This window comes from Eptatretus burgeri, chromosome 3 (assembly GCF_056783735.1).
Source record: "Eptatretus burgeri isolate ZD-2024b chromosome 3, Ebu_testis_v1, whole genome shotgun sequence".
Taxonomy (NCBI): domain Eukaryota; kingdom Metazoa; phylum Chordata; class Myxini; order Myxiniformes; family Myxinidae; genus Eptatretus; species Eptatretus burgeri.
Window position 1 is genome coordinate 57954347 of NC_140963.1, and position 20722 is coordinate 57975068.

The following is a 20722-nucleotide window of genomic DNA, read 5'->3' on the forward strand; positions in this document are numbered from 1 at the left end:
CACATTGCAAGAACTCTGGATACAACGGCAGAATCAATACCTACCTATTCATGAGTTGGTAGAAGTGTTGAGCAAGAAGTACCAGAAAATCCTCTTGATGTCGCAGCTACACTTCTGTGCACATATGTGTTGTGTGGATGTGACACAGTGAGCTACCCATTCAGAAGGGGAAAAGAAGAGGTCAGGTCAGGTATGGGAGCATGTGCCAGAACAGCGCGTCGCTGCGTCCACTTTCCGCCGGTACTCCAGGGGCCTCCATCTGGCCATCCCCCAGGCAGATGCCAGGCCCATCCCCATCTCCTTGAGATGATGGTCAACCTGCTGCAACCATGAGGCACGTGGTCGGCCCACTGGCCTCCTCCACTCATGAGACTCCCTCGCTGAGAGAATCTGGTGAGCAGGATCAGCGTCAGGAAAACGAGCCACATGTCCATACAGCCGCAACTGACGCTCACGGACTATGCAGGTAACAAATCTCATCCGAGTCTCTCTCAGCAACCGCTCGTTGGACACAAAATCCGACCAGCGATAGCCAAGGATTCTTCGAAGAGACCTGGTACCAAAGGAATTAAGTCTCTGTCTCAGATCCTTGGTCAAAGTCCAAGTCTCGCACCCATAGAGCAAGACTGGAAGTACCAAGGACCTGAAGACTCGGACTTTCGTCCTCCCGCACAGGTACCGGCAGCGCCACACCCCATGATCCAGTGAATCCATGACTCCCCAGGCCCGACCCAGACGTCTATTGACCTCCGGCTCACAACCTGCGGAGACATGAATATCACTGCCAAGGTAAGTGAATCTATCCACGACCTCAACATCCTCACCACAAACAGACACAGACAGGACAGCAGCATCCAAGATGTCACCGAAAGCCTGGATCTTAGTTTTGACCCAAGAAATCCGTAATCCCAACGGCTCCGACTCCTCATTCAGCACCTCGAGGGCCCCCAAGAGGATGTCTAAAGTCTCCGCAAAGATGACTGCATCATCTGCAAAATCAAGGTCCGAGATCTTGACATTGCCAAACGACGCACCGCAACTTGATCTCTCCGACATCCTCCCTAGAATCCAGTCCATACAAGTGCTGAAAAGTGTGGGGGCAAGTACACATCCCTGACGAACTCCAGTAACAACTGGAAATAAGTCAGAGATGGTACCACCACACTTCACAGCACTCTCAGTACCAGAGTAGAGTTCAGACATCAGATCGATCAGTTTTGGTGGCACCCCACGAAGACCAAGAATCCTCCAGAGGACATCCCGATTCACTGAATCGAACGCTTTACAGAGATCAACATAGGCTGCAAGCAGCCCCTGCCGAAACTCTCGTCTGCGTTCGGTGAGGACACGAAGGGCAAGGATACGGTCAATCGTTGACCTCTTTGGTGTAAAGCCTGACTGCTCTGGACGCTGGTGCTCAAGCAGATGGTGGCGAACCCTATCCAGAATTATCCGAGCAAAGACCTTGCCCGGCACCGAGAGCAGCGTCACCCCTCGGTAGTTGTTGCAGTCTTGGCGATCACCCTTCCCTTTCCAGAGAGGGACAACAAGGCCCCTCTTCCAGTCAGTTGGGATGATGCCTGTGTTCCTGTGAAAAGAAGAGCGGCACAGGTTTCTCTGGGACTGATAGGAAACCTTCCCCACCTTGTTGATTTTGGAAGAGATAGTGAAATGGCAGCAACAGAATGTGTCATTGATGAGGCCAGAGTATACTGGACTGCTCTGCATGGCCAAAAAGGGTTCAGCTGTTTGGATACCCTCAGGCAGCATATGTTTGTCTCTTCAAAATTAGACCTTAGGTCACTGCCAGCAACAGAAGATGCGTTTTACTTCCTTGTTTTAAGAGCATTGTATCAATTGCTTCTGTATAGACGTGCACATCTCAGTGACCGAGCACTTCCCCCAGCCACAACATTTGGCAGAACCCTTATCAATGGAAAACTGGTCCCAATTCTCATGTCTAAGCCAGCCAAGCCAAACATAGACAAAACGGTGTCTTGCATGTGCAAATTATCCAAATGTCTGAAACGATGTTCATGCAAAAAGGCTGCTGTGCCTTGCTGAGTGACATGCATATGCCTTGGTCAGAGAGGTTCATGTGGTGGAGTTGTTTCAGAGAGTGACTCTTCCTCTGAAGAGGATGTTTCATGTCACAATATTGTGTTAATCCATTTATAATTTTATCTTCCTTAAAACCATGGCATGTAAAAGTATGTTCTTGTTCCTGACCCCATTGATAGTCAAGCATTTCTGAGTTGCATAAATCTTTTGTTGTTTGACATATAACCTTGTCAATTGTAGGTAGGTTAAATCACCAATTGTGATATAGGAAATGAACTCCTCTTTAATATGAGGGGTCATTTGTGTATATAGGTTTAGTGGTTATGATTTTAGGACAATATGAATTACCCCTACCCCCATCCTACATCTTCGCTTTTGCCAACATTTTGTTATCAGAGGGGGCTCGCAAAAGTGTTGACTGTGTTGTTGCGCAAGAGTTTCACCATTGCCAACATTGGTTTTCATATACTCAAAGGGTGTCTCTTTATGAAAATCAACACAAAAATTTTATAGCAGACCGGGCAATTTTTTTTTAATTTTGATCGGTTGGCTCCCGGACTATTTCCTCTTTACGACAAGTTCGTGACGCATGATTTTTCGTTAGTTTTCATTTCTGCATGAGTGATATTCACTGTTCGTGCACGCGATAGAGAGCCATGAGCCCAACGGACACTCATTCTATTCCCCTTCCATCAAGACACGTTGGACTTACAGGACATTTGAGTCATTAAACACACTGTGGGCTTTTCCTGAACAGTTATTCTGACGGTCAGACATGGCTGTGGATCATCTATCTCAGGCATCCACCTTTTTCTATTGATGTTCGACACCCACATTTTTCTCATCGACGGTTGACACCCACCTTCTTCCATCTGGATCGACACCTGGTTCAGCAGCTCTATGGATCCTATCTGGCTCTTTTTTCATACTGGGCTGAACAAAGAGATGATGATTGACCGTTGAGGTTTTGTGAGCACTTCACGTTTTCATTCGGTTGTTCTGGCAAATGGCTGCTTTCTGGCATTCGTCCAACACCCCGAAGATGGCGTCGTAAGCTGGACCTGTGTTAATTGGGAGTTGCATCTGGTTCGAGGGTGAGGAGAGAATGATCGTGAGAATTGATGGTTCGAGGTCACGTGCAGCGATGCGCCAAGAGGCAAGCTGGATTTGGCTGAAGTCTGCTTGAGGCTCCGTCCACACTGGTCGCCTATAAAAAGGACGGGAGGACCGCCTTACTGACGGTTGGTTACAGTTCTTTACAGCTTCTGATAGCACCTGAAGTTTGGAGACAGCTCCTGACAGACAGCTCCTGACGGTTGGGGACAGCAGCAATGGCTGTTAGTGACGGTTGGACCATTCCTCCTGGTTCTGCTCGGTACTGGGCTCTTGGCATACCTGATTCTTGGCATCGCCTTCCCATTCTCTCCCCTCGCGTCACCTTCCCATTCCCTCCCCTCACGCCGCCTTCCCATTCCCTCCCCTCCCCTCATGTCGCCTTCCCATTCCCTCCCCTCATGTCACCTTCCCATTCCCTCCCCTCACACCGCTTTCCCATTCCTTCCCCTCCCCTCGTGCCACCTTCCCCTCCCCTCGCGCCGCCTTCCCATTCCCTCCCCTCACACCGCTTTCCCATTCCTTCCCCTCCCCTCGTGCCACCTTCCCCTCCCCTCGCGCCGCCTTCCCATTCCCTCCCTTCACACTGCCTTCCCATTCCCTCCCCTCACACCGCTTTCCCATTCCTTCCCCTCCCCTCATGCCACCTTCCCATTCCCTCCCCTCCCCTCACGTCGCCTTTCCATTCCCTCCCCTCGTGCCACCTTCCCATTCCCTCCCCTCACACCGATTTCCCATTCCTTCCCCTCCCCTCATGCCACCTTCACATTCCCATTCCCTCCCCTCACACCGCCTTCCTGTTCCCATTCCCTCTCCCCGCACCACCTTCCCATTCCCATTCCCTCCCCTCTCCTCATGCCACCTTCCCCTTCCCGTTCCCTCCCCTCACCCCGCCTTCCTGTTCCCCTCCCCCCCCCCGCGCCACCTTCCCATTCCCATTCCCTCCTCCCACGCTGCCTTCCCATTCCCATTCCCTCCCCTCATGCTGTCTTCCCCTCTCTCACGCTATCCTCCTCCACCACACAATTCCCCGGAGGTCAAGTGTCAAGGAATGTGCCAATTGGCCAAAAGAAAGTTGTTTTTCCGTTTAAAAAAAATTGCAGTCAGAACTGCTGCTCGGATCAATTTTGTTTCCATAAAGCAATTAATCGCTGATAATGGCAGGATAGCCAAGAAGTATGCATGCTCTGCATGCTCGCTCTTAGCTGTTTCACCTGGGTCCGTTTCCTGACTCACCTTAAACTGTCAACCCAGTGTTTCACAAGCAGGGTGATTCATCAATGTGTGTGCCATCTCTCGGATGGATGTTCACCTGGGCGTCATATCTGCCGGAATCCCTCCTCCTCCTCTCCCGCCCTTCACTCTCCCCTCTGCTCACTCCCCCCTCCGCTCACTCCCCCCTCCGCTCACTCCCCCCTCTGCTCACTCCCCCTCCGCTCACTCCCCCTCCGCTCACTCCCCCTCTGCTCACTCCCCCTCCGCTCACTCCCCCTCCGCTCACTCCCCTCTGCTCACTCCCCCTCCGCTCACTCCCCACTCCCTCTCTCACCCTTCTGCCTCTCTCACTCCATATCCCACCCCTCTCCCTCCCCCACCCCATCCCTCTCTCTCCCACCCCTATCCCTCTCTCTTTCTCCCACCCCTATCCCCCTCTCTCCCACCCCTATCCCCCTCTCTCCCACCCTTATCCCCCTCTCTCCCACCCCTATGCCCCTCTCTCCCACCCCTATCCCCATCTCTCTCCCACCCTATCCCCCTCTCTCCCACCCCTATCCCCCTCTCTCCCACCCCTATCCCCCTCTCTCCCACCCCTATCCCCCTCTCTCCCACCCCTCTCACTCTCTCTCCCACCCCTATCCCCATCTCTCTCTCACCTCTCTCTCTCTCTCTCTCTCTCTCTCTCTCTCTCTCTCTCTCTCTCTCTCTCTCTCTCTCTCTCTCTCTCTCTCTCTCTCTCTCTCTCTCTCTCTCTCTCTCTCTCTCTCTCTCTCTCTCTCTCTCACTTCTCCCTCCCTCTCCCACCCCTCTCCCTCCATCCCCTTCCTCCTCTCTCCCTCTTCCCTCTCTCCCCTCCTAATATTCCAGTTGGTGAAGCGATGGATTGTATTTACTAGTTGTAGAATAATAGTGAAGACATCAAAACTATGAAATAACATATGGAATTATGTAATAACCAAAAAAGTGTTGAACAAATCAAACTATATTATATATTATAGATTCTTCAAAGTATCCACCCTTTGCCTTGATGACAGCTTTGCACACTCTTGGCATTCTCTCAACCAGCTTCATGAGGTAGTCACCTGGAATGCTTTTCCAACAGTCTTGAAGGAGTTCCCACATTTGCTGAGCACTTGTTGGCTGTCTTTCCTTCACTCTGCAGTCCAACTCATCTCAAACCATCTCAATTGGGTTTAGGTCGGGTGATTGTGGAGGCCACATCATCTGATGCAGCACTCCATCACTCTCTTTCTTGGTCAAATAGCCCTTACATAGCTGGAGGTGTATTTTGGGTCATTGTTCTGTTGAAAAACAAATAATGGTCCCACGAAACACAAACCAGATGTGTTGGCGTATCGCTGCAGAATGCTGTGGTAGCCATGCTGGTTAAGTGTGCCTTGAATTCTAAAAAAATCACTGAGAGTGTCACTAAGCAAAGCACCCCACATCATCACACCTCCTCCTCCATGCTTCACGGTGGGAACCACACATGCAGAGATCATCCGTTCACCTTCTTTGCGTCTCACAAAGACACGGTGGTTGGAACCAAAAAATCTCAAATTTGGACTCATCAGACCAAAGGACAGATTTCCACCGGTCTTATGTCCATTGCTCGTGTTTCTTGGCCCAAGCAAGTCTCTTCTTCTTATTGGTCTCCTTCAGTAGTGGTTTCTTTGCAGCAATTCGACCATGAAGGCCTGATTCATGCAATCTCGCTTGAACAGTTGATGTTGAGATGTGTCTGGTACTTGAACTCTATGAAGCATTTACTTGGGCTGCAATCAGAGGTGCAGTTAATTGGCAATTTCTGAGGCTGGTAACTCTAATAAACTCATCCTCTACAGTGGAGGTAACTCTGGGTCTTCCTTTCCTATGGCAGCCCTCATGAGAGCTCGTTTCATCGTAGCACTTGATGGTTTTTGCGACTACACTGAAATAAACTTTCCAAGTTCTTGAAGTTTTCCGGATTGACTGACCTTCATGTCTTAAAGTAATGATGGACTGTCGTTTCTCTTTGCTTAGTTAAGTTGTTCTTGCCATAATATGGACAACCGCAATACAGACAAAATAATGGTCTTTTCCCAAATAGGGATATTTACTGTGTCCTAACCCTACCTTGTCACAACACAACTCATCATCACACCATTTTAAAGCCTTTATCCCTGAGCAGGGGTCAGCTTTTTGCAGACTCCAATCAGGGTACCTTTTCTTTTGGCAATGTTTTTGCAGCAGGATGCCCTTCCTGATGCCAACCCTTTAGTCGCCTTCGACCCTGCAGGGATAATTACCGGTATACTGGTGCTCATTTCACCGACCTTCAGAAGGATGACAGGCTGAGTCAACCCCCCTGATGTTAATTCAGTGGCCAGTGGGGCTCGAACTCAGGATCCTGAGGATCCCAAGCCACCGCCTTAACCACTGAACCACACCAGGCTCATTTGTCACAACACAACTGATTGGCTCAAACGCATTAAGAAGGAAAGAAATTCCACAAATTAACTTTTAACAAGGCACACCTGTTAATGGAAAATCATCCCAGGTTAATGAAGCTGGTTGACAGAATGCCAAGAGTGTGCAAAGCTGTCATCAAGGCAAATGGTGGATACTTTGAAGAATCTAAAATATAAAATGTTTTGATTTGTTTAACACTTTTTTGGTTACTACATAATTGCAGATGTGTAATTTAATAGTTTTGATTTCTTCACAATTATTCTACAATGTTGAAAATAGGAAAAATAAAGAAAAACCCTTGAATGATTCTGAGTGTCCAAACTTTTGACTGGTACTGTATACGTGTATATATGTATATATATATATATATATATATATATATATATATATATATATATATATATATATATATATATATATATATATATATATATATATATATATATATAACAATCAGCTAATGCTGTCTCTCTGTCTAACCCACCCTGACACATGGAAACGCTCCTTGGATAGAAAAATATTATTCTGCAAAAGTTGCTTCAAATGGAACCAAACGAATGGGAAAATTACAATTTTTTTCAAAAAGAGGGAAAAAATTCACCTGGGTGGTGTATAGGCAACAGACCACTGCCTCAATTGCTCCAAATTTTCTTTTCTATTTTTTGCTGTTAAGAAATATAAAACCTCCCATTTTTGAGCTCTTTCAACCAGCGCAAACCCTCCCTTTTTTCTTTTTTTATGCCATGATATTTTTTTTTACCATGGGTTTAATTCTGCTGGTAAATGATAAAAGGCTTTGTTTACTGTGGAAAATGAGTCCATTTTTAGTGCAGTCTAAAAAGCAACATTTTCTTGGGAGCTATGAAACTCTCAAATTTCTCTCTGGATCCAGCCCTGAGTTTATCTGATCTCTACTGGAAACAAAATTGTGGGTGAGCCGGAAAGCACCAATTACATCCCTCTCCTTGTCTGGAATTAATTCTGGTTGGCAAAGATATACAAATCAAGTGGGTCTCTGACTCAGCTCGTCATAATGTACAGCTGTCCTTGTGGAAAAACACTGGTGGGAAGCAGGACTCAACGCACCGCTGCAGGTTCTGACCCTGGCTTTTGTTGATTGTCATCACAAAGGCCGGCCTGACCGCAAACTGTTATCCGCAGAGTTGAAAAAGAAGAACAATAGCAGAAGGAGAAAGAAGAATTCCAGGAATAAGCAGAATATATCTGGCACGCTCACCACCTAGCATCTGCACCTTGGGGGATCGACACATGTGGACAACTGATCGACGCTCTCTCCTAACAGTTCTTCTAAGCTAAGTTCCCCCAACCAGTTAAGTTGTGTTTTACTGCTTTGTTTTTATTCCTGTTGTGCTGTTCATGTTTTTCATCAATTGTGATGCCCTATTTCAGCTTCCACCCTCCCCGCACTCACCCTCCTCCCAGTTTCCACTTGCCCTGCATCCTCTCCTTGTTCCTTTCCACATCCCTCCATCCTATCAGCAGCTCCTCTCCCCCTGTCTCTAACTGTGTGGACCTCAAACATCCGGCACCTCCGTTCCAACCTGACATCTCTCAATCCAGGCTGCTACTGTTAAACCAGACATCATCTGTTTAACGGAATCCTTCCTCCCACAGGACATCACTGACTCCCTCGTATCTCTCCCTGGCGATCGTCTCCTCCAGTTCAATTGACCTGAACCCCGTCCTGGTGGCGGAGTTGCACTGTACATCAAGAACTCCCTTTCTCCCTCTCTGTATGTACTACTCTTACACATCCCAAACCCCAGGAGTATCTCTGACTGGGACTTCCCCTCCCCTCCCACCTCATGTTTGCAGTGTTATACTGTCCTCCCAACCATGACAACTCTATCTGCATCTCTCTCAGACAACATGGATCAACTTTTATCTGCTCATGCCAACTCTCTCTTCCTCATGTGTGGTGATTTCAATTGTCACCATGACCATGCTAATTGGCTGGGTGGTGATACTGTTACGAATCTGGAAGCCATTTGCACACAAACAGACAGCAGCCCCCGCAGTTCAGTTATTTCGATAAGTATGTGTTTATAGTCAGGGTCCCGTCCTGTCTAATGGGAATTACATGTGTGTGCTGCGAAGTTTCTTTATGGTTAGTTTTTTTATTACATCTTGAAGCTGCACAACGCCAACAAATCTTCTTCGCTCATCGCCTCAGCTCCGACTCCACCCCTTGTCCAATCAGGAAGCTCATCACCTCAGGGCTGGCTCCGCCTTAGCCAGATGGAGTGTTCGGCCCGACCAATGAGGGGCGGCCACTAGTCGCCCGACAACCCCTCGTCCAATCAGGAGGCGAGTGGGAGGGGAAGAAATCCCTCGGACCTGGCAAGAAGAGTAGAGTGGTTGTCAGGACCAGTGTACGGCAGTCATCGTGGCGATTGGCTCGGTCTTGGTCGTGGTGGCTTTTCGTCTGCAGTCGCGGTGGCTTTTCTTCTGCGGTCCTTCACGGTGGCTCATCATGGTGGTGGAGGCCGAGCGGCCGGGGTCGCGGTCCCGTGGATTTCGGAACGTGGGTTCAAGTCCCACCGTGGTGGTTGAAGTACGGTGTGACCACATGAGGCGGAGAAGTACCCGACAAGGCCCTGGTCCCCAGCTCGCCTTTCCCTCCTGGGCTGAGGGACCGAATAAAGACCCCACGGGGTCCATTTCTTTTGGGTGTGTGTGTGTGTGTGTGTGTGTGTGTGTGTGTGTGTGTGTGTGTGTGTGTGTGTGTGTGTGTGTGTGTGTGTGTCCGTGGGCCCCGTCGTAAGAAGAAATTGTTTTTGTTCTTTTGTGCTTTTGTTCATTGTACATTTCTTTATTCAAATAACTCTGCTCTGTGTCTCCCTCCCTATTATAAATAAACCCTCTTGTTAAATGTTCCAGCTCGTTGTCTGTCACTTTCTACCATTGACCTAGCACGGTGTGGGCTTGAGAAATAGTGAGGCCGTCGGTGCCGTAAGTTGTCATTGGGTCCGACGGACTCTGGTAATTCTGCTCAGTTACGCTGGACCGAGGTCGCGAGAGCGACCCGGTTCGACAGAGTCCGTTGAGGGTGTGACTTCTCCAGTAATTTGACGTGGGTACTTCGGTATATTGAAATTTGGCTATTGACCCTACCCCACGCCGTCAGAGAATTGGCGATCACGGTCTTTAAGTGCACCGTGACCTTTCAGAGTTGTCCGAGAGTCACGACCTAAATTCCGGGTGTTCGGTGGGAGACGGCTCTACTGCTCCACCGAGTGGTCGTTTATCGCCACCGAACCCCAGCCCACAACAATACCTCTCTCACCAGCATGGCAAATCTTCCCTCCAAGATTTGGTGATGATCAATTTCCCCACCATTGTATCTTACTCATCCTCAGCCCCAATTGGCTCGTCTGATCATCTGCTTGTAAAGGTCAACATCTCTCTGGCCATTCTCAGAGAGCAGCCTCAGCACCAGCGACTCTGCAATTCACCCAGGCAAAACTGTCAGGGACTGTAAGCAGCCATCACACTTCAGGACTGGTCTCATATATCTACCACCCCTGATATTAATTCAGCCTGGAAATTCTTCCACAAAAACCTGCTATCTCTTATACACAGATTCATCCCATCCTCCCATCCTTGGTACTCTGAATCCTGTGGTGAGGCAGTTTCCTTAAAACAACATGCATTCACCTCCTGGAATGTAAATCCGACTGAAGGGAGCCTCAGGTCATTGCAAAAGCCCACAACAAGTGTGTCTACCTTCAGAAGAGCCAGAAAACAACATTTGTCCAATCTCAAGAATGAGCTTTCAAACTTGTGTCCCTCCTCTAAAACCTGGTGGTGCCTTGTCAAGTCCGTCTATCTTTTGTACTTGAGAAGGTGGAAAAGTTTCTGGCAAATCTTGACTCTGACTCTGCAACTGGATCAGACGTCATCAGCTCACGTGTCCTAAAAACCTGCTCTGCCGCTCTTGTACTTCCTCTCTTTGCTTTTTTCACCCTGCCATTTAACAATGTCATCTTCCATCCACTTGGAAATCATCCAACATCGCAGTATTACATAAAAAAGGTGCACAAACGGATCCCCTTAATTACAGACCAATTATGTAGCTTACTTCCAATCATAAGCAAGATCATGGAATCCATCATTGCAGTTGACATAAAATCATTCCTTTTCTCCAACGGCCTCATCTCAGATCATCAACCTGGATTCAGACCTGGTCTCTTCACCTTGGACATGCTGCTTCTACTCTCCCAACAATGGTGGAGGCTCTCGATATCACAAATGAGACCAGGGCCGTCTCTCTGGGCATATCTCAACCTTTTACAACAGTCTGGCATCCTGCCCTGCTTTCCAAACTGCCTTTTTTTTTCTGGAATCCAAGGCCAACTCCACTTTTGGATTACTGACTTCACTTTCGTAGTCAATGTGTGGCTCTCAACAGAATCCTTTCCTCTCCTCTCCCTGTCAAAAAAAAAGAACCCCAAATGATGTCTCGCACTTTCACATGCAACGAGACTGTCTCTTGGCAATTTTGAGGATTGAGGAGGAATGGTGATATCCACATTTGTAAACCTGATAAAGGCACTGTCGTTGTAATCCTCAATAAAATCGATTACATGACCAAATGATGGATATCCTCAAAGATGAAACAAAATTTCAACAACGGGGAAGTGAAGCTGAACACGATTGCACGTCACGGTTGGAAAATCGGATCACCAAACAGCTGTTTCAGCACCATAAGCACGGTGAACTGTCAAAGGAGTTATACAACAGAATCAAACCTGTTGGAGCCCAGCATCCAAGAACGTCCAAGAATTTGGTGCAGCGGAGACAGGCAGTGGTGACGGTGCAGTGGGGACAGGCAGTGGTGACGGTGCAGTGGGTGCAGGCAGTGGTGTGGGTGCACCGGGTGCAGGCAGTGGTGGTACAGCAGGTGTAGGGAGTGGTGTAGGTGCAGCAATAGAAATTGGTAGACATGAGGTATGGGAGACAGTTTTTGTGGGTGATGAGACAATTAAATATATAGATTCTTCATTCTGCAGGAAGGATCATAGACAGAATCCTGTGGAGTTTTGAAAGAGCGGGAGTTAGGGACATTGAAGGAAGGGTAAACGATTTTGTATGGGGTCATGGCAGGAAGAAGTTGGTTGTGGTACACCTTGGTGCGAATGATGTAGGGAAAGTTTACTCCAAGGTTTTGAAAAATAGATACAGGATATTGGGTAAGCGGCTGAAAGAGGGTTGTGAGGTCATGTTTCCTGGGATTCTCCCAAGATTAGTAAACTATATAGAAATTGTGAGCAGAGCAATAGACGTCAACCAACGGCTGGAAGAATGGTGTAAGGAGGAAGGTTTTACAATTAAGAAGCAGTGGGAATCATTTAGGGGACAAAGGGAGTGTTTCCAGAATGATGACCGGATGTTAAATAGAAAGGGGGCAGCAAGGTTTGCAGTGGGAATTCAGGCCGTTTTAGGTCATTCAGTAGAGGGTGGGGAAGGTATTAAAGAAGGAACTGATTTTAAAATTGTGATTTCCAAGGCCAGGCAAGAAAATAGCATTTCAGGAATGGAAAAGTTAAACATATTGTTGCGGGTCTACAAAACTGCATGCCTCTAAGGCAATGGCGCCCAACATACAGTGATCTCCAGGTAGTTATTTCATTAGTCTTTGTTTAGTTAGACCTCCCCTCATTTCTAGTGGGTTAACGGGATAAAGTGCGTTGCGTGGGTCTCAAAGTTAAGTGTAGTAGCTATCTCGTATTCATATTCTGATTCCTATTCCAACCCTTTCCTTTTAGCCATGGTACAAAACAAGCATGCAATCACACACGCCATTCAATATGCGATTGATAATAAGCACACCACGATGCCTCCCTTGGCTTGGATCCACCACACTCTCTCCACGACACAGTACACAACCCGTACACGGGCATCGTGCGCCATTACTTCGTTCATATCTGTGCATCAATTCCCAACTGGCACCTCACCTTACTTCACACCTCACTCACCAAACCTCACCACTTCGATCAAAAACAGGGGGAAATATTACCGCACCCCCTCGTACCTCTGCATCGCTACAATTCGCCACTCTATTTTGAAGAGTACCACACGACTCGGATTGTCCATGGCACCGCACGATGCTTGACCACGCAACAACCATTAATACCTCAACTGCATCTCATCGGGGGACGTCCTGGGTGAGCATGCAGAATTGATACAACCCTTGTGCAGTCACCAGACCACGTCAAGATGTGCGGAGAGTAGGGGTCGCAAGAAGGATGATCCAGGAGTTTGGTACGGTGCCCGGGTGTGCGTTCTGTCTCATGAGAGGGCCCGTGGGTGGCGGGGAAAGTACGTTGCCATTCGACATTCAGACAGACGAAGCACGTTCAGGGCCGGGGTGCCGGCTCAGGGAGCATGCCCTATGTTGAGTCAGTAGCACCGTCCCGTGCCAAAGCGAGTTGGCAACTGAGACGGTTTCCGGTCACGGAGCCTGGCAGGGCATGGCTAGGGCCGCTGTGGCCCAATAGAGGAGCAGGATTCGGGTCACAGCACGTCGCTTTCCAGTCATCACCCCACCCTTTGCCTGGGACTTATAAAAGGGGGAGCGTGGAGCCGTTAGTTCTTCTCTCCTATTCGCTGTCTCCTCTTCGCTGGCTCTTATCTTGCCTCCTCGCTTTGCTCCCTGTCTCACAATTGGGGTGCGATTGCCAGGATATGCTTCTTCTTGAGAGCCTGATTCGGGGTGACTGCCAAGACTCCCTGCCGTGCTGTCAATGTTCCGCTACCCCTGTGCAGCCAGACGGACCAGTGCGTGCCCCGAATGCACTTGCCATGAGCACCGGCAAAGTAATTAAGCTGGAGATAACACGCCATATCACGAGGTGAGAACGCTCCGGTGGAGCATCCCCCGGAGGTACATGCTGCACATGCAGACCTTTACACAACGAGGTAAGGGATCTTTCTCCTTACAAATCTGTTTCTCTCTCTCTCTCTCTCTCTCTCTCTCTCTCTCTCTCTCTCTCTCTCTCTCTCTCTCTCTCTCTCTCTCTCTCTCTCTCTCTCTCTCTCTCTCTCTCTCTCTCTCTCTCTCTCCCTCTCTCTCTCTCCCCCCTCTCTCTGTGTGTGTCTCTCTCTCTCTACCCCTCTATCCCATCTTCTTTGGATGCAGAAAGAGCACCATTTCTGACTCGCAATTCCATTTTCCTCTGATACGACACCACACTCCCCACATTCTACTCCACCCCACCTCCCACTCCCACACCTTAGACACAACCAGTATTCCTCCCACCTACTTCTTCCTAAGTGTTCTGGGTTGCATTGGTCCATTGACCGTGCCAGGTATTGAAGAGGTCATTTATCCTCACCTGCTTTCTTTCTCTCTGGCTATCTAATCTTCCGTGTGTGTGTGTGTGTACTTGCACCTGTCTTGGCATAAATTAAGATTGTAGAAGTTATAATGGGATAACTCTGCTCTGTATCTGCTTTTGTAAGATTGCTTGTCTTTTTTCGCACCCCACAAATTCCTTGCTTTCCCTGCTGTACATAAACTAAAACCCCATTCACTGTGCCACATACTTTTCCTCCCTTGATTGTAAATAAATGCTTTGTATAGAAATGTTCCCAGCTCGTTTTCGTGTTTTCCATCATTGGTCTAGCATGGCCGGCACCCTCGTTTAGCTGGGACGCTATCCCCGAACGACTGTTTCTTAGCCAATACGTGCTTGGCAGTCCCGCTCGGCTGCATCTGATCTGGTAAGGTGATCCGGTTTGAGCAAGTGCGTACTGAGGACATGTCCCTCGGTAATTAGATCACGTGACCTTTAGGTAAACGGTATCAGACGGAGGACCCTGAGTCACGTGGTTGAGTTATTGGCGTTCACAGTCGATTAGTGACCCACCACGTCACGAAGTTATTCATGTGTGACGGCCTGTGATTCCGGAGAGTCTGTTGGGAACGCGAGGTAGTTTATTTACCCCTCGTGGTCTTCACCCCCAACCACGGGTTCGCAACAATATTCTATACAAAGGCCAGAAGTTTAAATAATAAGATGGAAGAGCTTGAGGCCAAAGTGGATTGTGTAATAAGTGCGGTAAGAAAGGACATTTTGCTAAGGTTTGTAGATCGTCTGGGCTGGGGACTGCAGCTATGCTCCACAACACCCCAACCCAAGCTACAATGTCCATCGCATCTGTAGAAAACCTATCTAAGGTAACAGTTGACGTGCTTGTGAATGATAAAAAGTGTAGAGAACTTTTGGACACTAGGAGCTCGGAAAGTTTTGCGTGCCAGAGGCTGGTTAATACGTACAAACTTTGTGTGCACCCAGGGACAGGAAGAGTATCAATGGCATCTACCTCGTTGTCGACTAGAATAGCTGGATATTGTTTAGTGAAGCTTGAGCTGAAGGGCAGAACATATCATGATGTTCGACTTTCCATCTTACCTGATCTTTGTAGTGATGTAATCCTCGGCCAGGATTTCATGAAACATCATGAGAGTGTGATTGTGCAGTTTGGGGGAGACAGACCACCGCTCTCTGTCTGTGTGCCAGCTACCCTCTCTATACCTCCACCATCACTTTTCACGAATCTCACTCCCGACTGTAAGCTCATTGCTGTTCGGTCGAGAAAATACAGTGCACCAGACAGCCGTTTCATCGAGTCAGAAACAAGAAGGTTAATCGAAGAGGGCATCATCGAGCCCAGCACCTCGCCCTGGCGAGCTCAAGTTGTAGTTAAAACGAACAAGAGACGCAAAAGACAGATGGTGATTGATTATTCGCAGAGTCAACCGCTTCACCCAACTGGATGCTTACACTACCGAAGATAGACGAGTTGGTTAACAAGGTAGCGCAGTATCAACTATATAGTACTATCGATCTGAAGTCCGCTTACCACCAGGTTCCTATCAGAGATGAAGACAAACTGTATACTGCCTCTATTCCCAGCTCGTTTTCGTGTTTTCCATAATTGGTCTAGCATGGCCCGCACCCTCGTTTAGCTGGGACGCTATCCCCCAACGATCTGTTTCTTAGCTAATACGTGCTTGGCAGTCCCGCTCGGCTGCATCTGATCTGGTAAGGTGATCCGGTTTGAGCAAATGCGTACTGAGGACATGTCCCTCAGTAATTAGATCACGTGACCTTTAGGTAAACGGTATCAGACGGAGGACCCTGAGTCACGTGGTCGGTTGGAGGTGCGAAAGACGTGGTGGTGTAAATTAATGTTGGCAGTTGTATCAATTTCGCAGAATTCCATTTGAAGTGACAAACGGAGTCGCCTGTTTCCAACGGGTGATAGATCAATTTATTGCCGACAATGGATTTTCCGATACCTACGCCTACCTGGATAATATTACTGTCTATGGCAAAATAAGGAACAGCATGACGCTAATCTTCATAAATTTCTTGAGGCAGCCAAGAAGTTTAACCTAACCTTCAACCCTGATAAATGCTCATTCTCTGTGGCCTCAGTTGATCTTCTGGGATATATAATTTCAAATGGCTTAATTAGGCCCAACCCAGAGAGACTGCGACCACTCCGCGACCTTCCCCTTCCAGTGGATATGGGGTCTCTGCGTCAAACACTGTGTATGTTGTCATACTACTCTCAGTGGATTATTAACTACTCAGAGAAGGTCAGCCCCCTTGTTCAGGTTGCTAATTTTCCTTTGGCTGATGCAGCCCAACAAGCTTTCAAAGATCTAAAAGCAGAGGTGGAGAAATCAGCGGTTAATTGTATTGATGAATCCGTCCAGTTCGTTGTTGAGACGGATGCCTCTGACACTGCGCAAGCCGCCACTCTTAACCAGGCCGGGAGACCTGCGGAATTTTTCTCGAGAACACTGAAAGCGAGTGAACGCAAACATTCTTCAGTGGAGAAGGAGGCGTATGCTATTGTTGAATCATTGCATAAGTGGCGACACTATCTAATTGGGCGCCACTTTTCCCTGATCACCGATCAGAAGTCCGCAGCCTTCATGTTCGATTCCAAACAATAGGGAAAGATCAAGAATGATAAAATACAAAGAAGAGGGATCGAACTTGCCTGTTACAACTTTGACATACAGTTCTGGCCAGGCAGCGAGAACATAGTGGCAGACACATTATCCAGAGCATACTGCTCGGCAATCAGTACGGATACCTTGATCGAACTACACAATTCTCTCTGCCACCCCGGCATCATGAGGATGGTACATCTCGTAAGAACTCAGAATCTTCCCTTCTCTTTTGAGGATGTGAAGAAGGTAACGGCCTCCTGTCCAATGTGTGCTGAGTGCAAACCAAGATTCCATCGACCGCAACAGTCACACTTGATAAAAGCTACCCAACCCTTTGAAAGACTCAGTATGGATTTCAAGGAGCCCTTACCATCATCTACGGCTAACCGCTACTTGCTTACTGTGATCTATGAGTTCTCTCGTTTTCCATTCGCTTTTCCTTGTCCTGACATGACAACTTGCACCATGATTAGATGTCTTCGTCAACTCTTTGCTATATTTGGTATGCCAGCTTACATACATTCTGATAGGGGAAGTTCCTTTATGTCATCAGAATTGAAGCACTCCCTCCACTCCCGTGGCATCTCAACCAGTCGCACGACTCCATATAATCCCAAAGGGAAATGGCCAGTGGGATTGTTATAACGGTGAAATTTGGAAGAATATTACTCTAGCTATGAAATCCAGAGGCCTATCAATTCCACAATGGGAACATGTTCTGGCTGACGCCTTACATTCCATACGTTCACTACTCTCGACTGCCACAAATGTTACTCCACACGAGCGTTTATTCAATTACCAACGTCGGTCTACAAGTGGATGTTCAATTCCGACATGGCTTTCCTCAACTGGACCCGTTCTCTTGAAACCTCATGTGCGGCAATCGAAGTATGACCCTGTTATTGAGGAGGTGGAACTGCTTGAGACCAACCCTCGATATGCTCACATGCGTTACCCTGATGGTAAAGAGAAAACTGTGGCTCTGCGTGACCTCGCTCCACGTGGCGAGGTCCATAACTTTGGTGATGTAGATCCTCCTGTCCATAAACCACCTGGACTGGTCATGGAGGAAACCCGAGGGGTTCTTTCACAGGACGAGTTCACGACTGGTAATGAAGATTCTGCTGGCTTCTCAGATGTTGGAAGCACTCCAAAGAATGTTCTTGATGCACCACCACTGCGCAGACCGGAGCGTCACAGAAAACCACCTGATCGTCTGGACCTGAAGAGCTTAGTAGTTTCATATTTTGAGAGGGGGAGAATGTTATAGATTGTAAGCCCCAGATTATATTACCCATAGTAGTAGTAGTAGTGGTAATAGTACTACTACTACTACATCATCATCATCATCATCATCATTTGTATTTCTGTATCCTTCATTTATCCATCGTCTTTTGCGGTATTCAAGATGGCCACTGAACGGTCTTTTGTGATTACATAGGGAACTACGGTGGGCCTATTCATTATTAGGGTACCCTGTACTCACAGTACAGGGTACCTTATTGTTTTTCTTCTGTTTATTATTATTATTACGCATTATTATTATTATTTTTCCGCCGCATTTTGCAGCCTTTTTCGCTTTAAAAATCATTTTCTCTGGGACACTAAGTCCGATCGTCACGAAATTTTCACCATAGTATGTATCTTTTTTGATAGCACACTCCGTTTATAATTATGACGTCATTGATCACGTGTTGCGGGCGCCATCTTGAAAAAAACGATAAACTTTGGACCTCTGTATCTCAGAAACCGTGCAATGGAAAAAATTTTCGCTTTATACATTTTACTAAGCTCCCTATGGGGAACACGTGTGATTTTTCGTGACGTCCTAGGTGAAGCGATATACCGGTGTAAATTCGTCAAGTAGAACGCCGCATGGGAAAATTCAGAAAAATTTTGTGCGTCATCGACTCCGAAAGTCACCGACGAAAATGTTTTTCGTGACGTCATCGATGACGTAATTCGGCCGCCATCTTGTTATTCTTTATTGTTGTATTATGCTTATTGTATTATATGTCGGGCTTCGCGAAACATCTGTGTTGTTTCAGGTTGTCCCGTTCTTGCTGAATAAAGCCGACATTGAATGAACTCTTAACGATTCAGCCTTGTCGATTCACCCTCTGGCTATCAAAGTGGTGTAGCGGTTGGAGGTGTGAAAGACGTGGCGGTGTAACGGTTGGAGATGTAAAGGACGTGGCGGTGTAACGGTTGGAGATGTAAAGGACGTGGCGGTGTAGCGGTTGGAGGTGTAAAGGACGTGGCGGTGTAGCGGTTGGAGGTGTAAAGGACGTGGCGGTGTAACGGTTGGAGGTGTAAAGGACGTGGCGGTGTAGCGGTTGGAGGTGTAAAGGACGTGGCGGTGTAGCGGTTGGAGATGTAAAGGACGTGGCGGTGTAACGGTTGGAGGTGTAAAGGACGTGGCGGTGTAACGGTTGGAGGTGTAAAGGACGTGGCGGTGTAGCGGTTGGAGCGGCCATTGTGGAATTGTGAGTCTCCGAATTCAGCAATTGGAACCCGACCCCGACAGAATTAATTATACCGTAGACTTTTAAAACGTGTTGCTTCCTTTATTGAAGCTCGGAATTTTAAAGGATCGAGTACGGACAAACACCCATAAATTGGCAAAACGATCCCAGGCGTTGACGGGCCTAATGGAGTTCTTCGTGCGTCAGAGTTCCTTCAAAGAGAATTTAAAAGAAGAAGAAGAAGAAGAAGACCTTGGGAATCGCAGCACAATGCGCATGCGCAAACTGTGACCACGAACCCGTGGGACCGACCGACGCCGAGATCCGTGTACGGTTTTTTGTGACACTGTGAGCACGTGGTCGAGACGGTCCTGGTGAGCGGTTTGTATATCTCGTGTCCGCTCTCGCCCTGTGTACATCAGCCGTACGATGAGTATTTGTTCGTGTCATGAGTTCATAACGATTACCTCAGTCGATGTTTCACATCGTTTCATTCAACCTCCGTGATACGTCATCGGTCGTGCAGTCCGCCAAGGCCTTCGCTCGGATTTCTCGTGTTGTTTTCCGCGGCGTTTTGTTCCTATTCGGTTTGTTTATTTACTTTATCACCGCATGGTCTCTCTGGTTTGTCCTTTTGGGGTTTTCAACATCCATTTTTGTCCCGTTATTTGTGTATTTGTATGCGCCACCCAAGGCCAAGGTGGACGGACGTGTGTGTGTGTGTGTGTGTAACTGCGCCACCCAAGGCCAAGGTGGACGGAGGTGTGTGTGTGTGTATGTATGTGTGTGTGTGTGTGTGTATGTATGTGTGTGTGTGTGTGTGTAACTGCGCCACCCAAGGCCAAGGTGGATAGACGTGTGTGTGTGTGTGTGTGTGTAACTGCGCCACCCAAGGCCAAGGTGGACGGAGGTGTGTGTGTGTGTGTATGTATGTGTGTGTGTGTGTGTGTGTGTGTAACTGCGCCACCCAAGGCCAAGGTGGACGGACGTGCGTGTGTGTGTGTGTGTGTGTGTGTGTGTGTGTGTGTGTGTGTGTGTGTGTGTGTGTGTGTGTGTGTGTAACTGCGCCACCCAAGGCCAAGGTGGACGGACGTGTGTGTGTGTGTGTGTGTAACTGCGCCACCCAAGGCCAAGGTGGACGGAGGTGTGTGTGTGTATGTATGTGTGTGTGTGTGTGTGTGTGTGTATGTATGTGTGTGTGTGTAACTGCGCCACCCAAGGCCAAGGTGGATAGACGTGTGTGTGTGTGTGTGTGTGTGTGTGTGTGTGTAACTGCGCCACCCAAGGCCAAGGTGGACGGAGGTGTGTGTGTGTGTGTATGTATGTGTGTGTGTGTGTGTGTGTGTAACTGCGCCACCCAAGGCCAAGGTGGACGGACGTGCGTGTGTGTGTGTGTGTGTGTGTGTGTGTGTGTGTGTGT

The 20722-nt window shown here is 48.0% G+C and overlaps 1 protein-coding gene and 1 pseudogene across 2 annotated transcripts in view; both read left to right on the forward strand.

Moving 5' to 3' along the window:
- The first annotated feature begins 16402 nt into the window (after nucleotides 1-16402).
- On the forward strand, nucleotides 16403-18231 carry LOC147029980 (uncharacterized; annotated as a pseudogene).
- A 968-nt stretch (nucleotides 18232-19199) lies between these two features.
- SSB (small RNA binding exonuclease protection factor La) overlaps nucleotides 19200-20722 on the forward strand; it is a 74646-nt gene continuing 73123 nt past the window's right edge. The window contains exon 1 of one of the 2 annotated variants that reach the window (XM_085873556.1): nucleotides 19200-19323. The gene's annotated coding sequence lies outside the window, so the exon portion shown is untranslated. Of the gene's footprint in view, nucleotides 19324-19369; nucleotides 19677-20722 lie in introns of those variants that run through there. The other variant, XM_085873555.1, reaches the window with a different exon arrangement.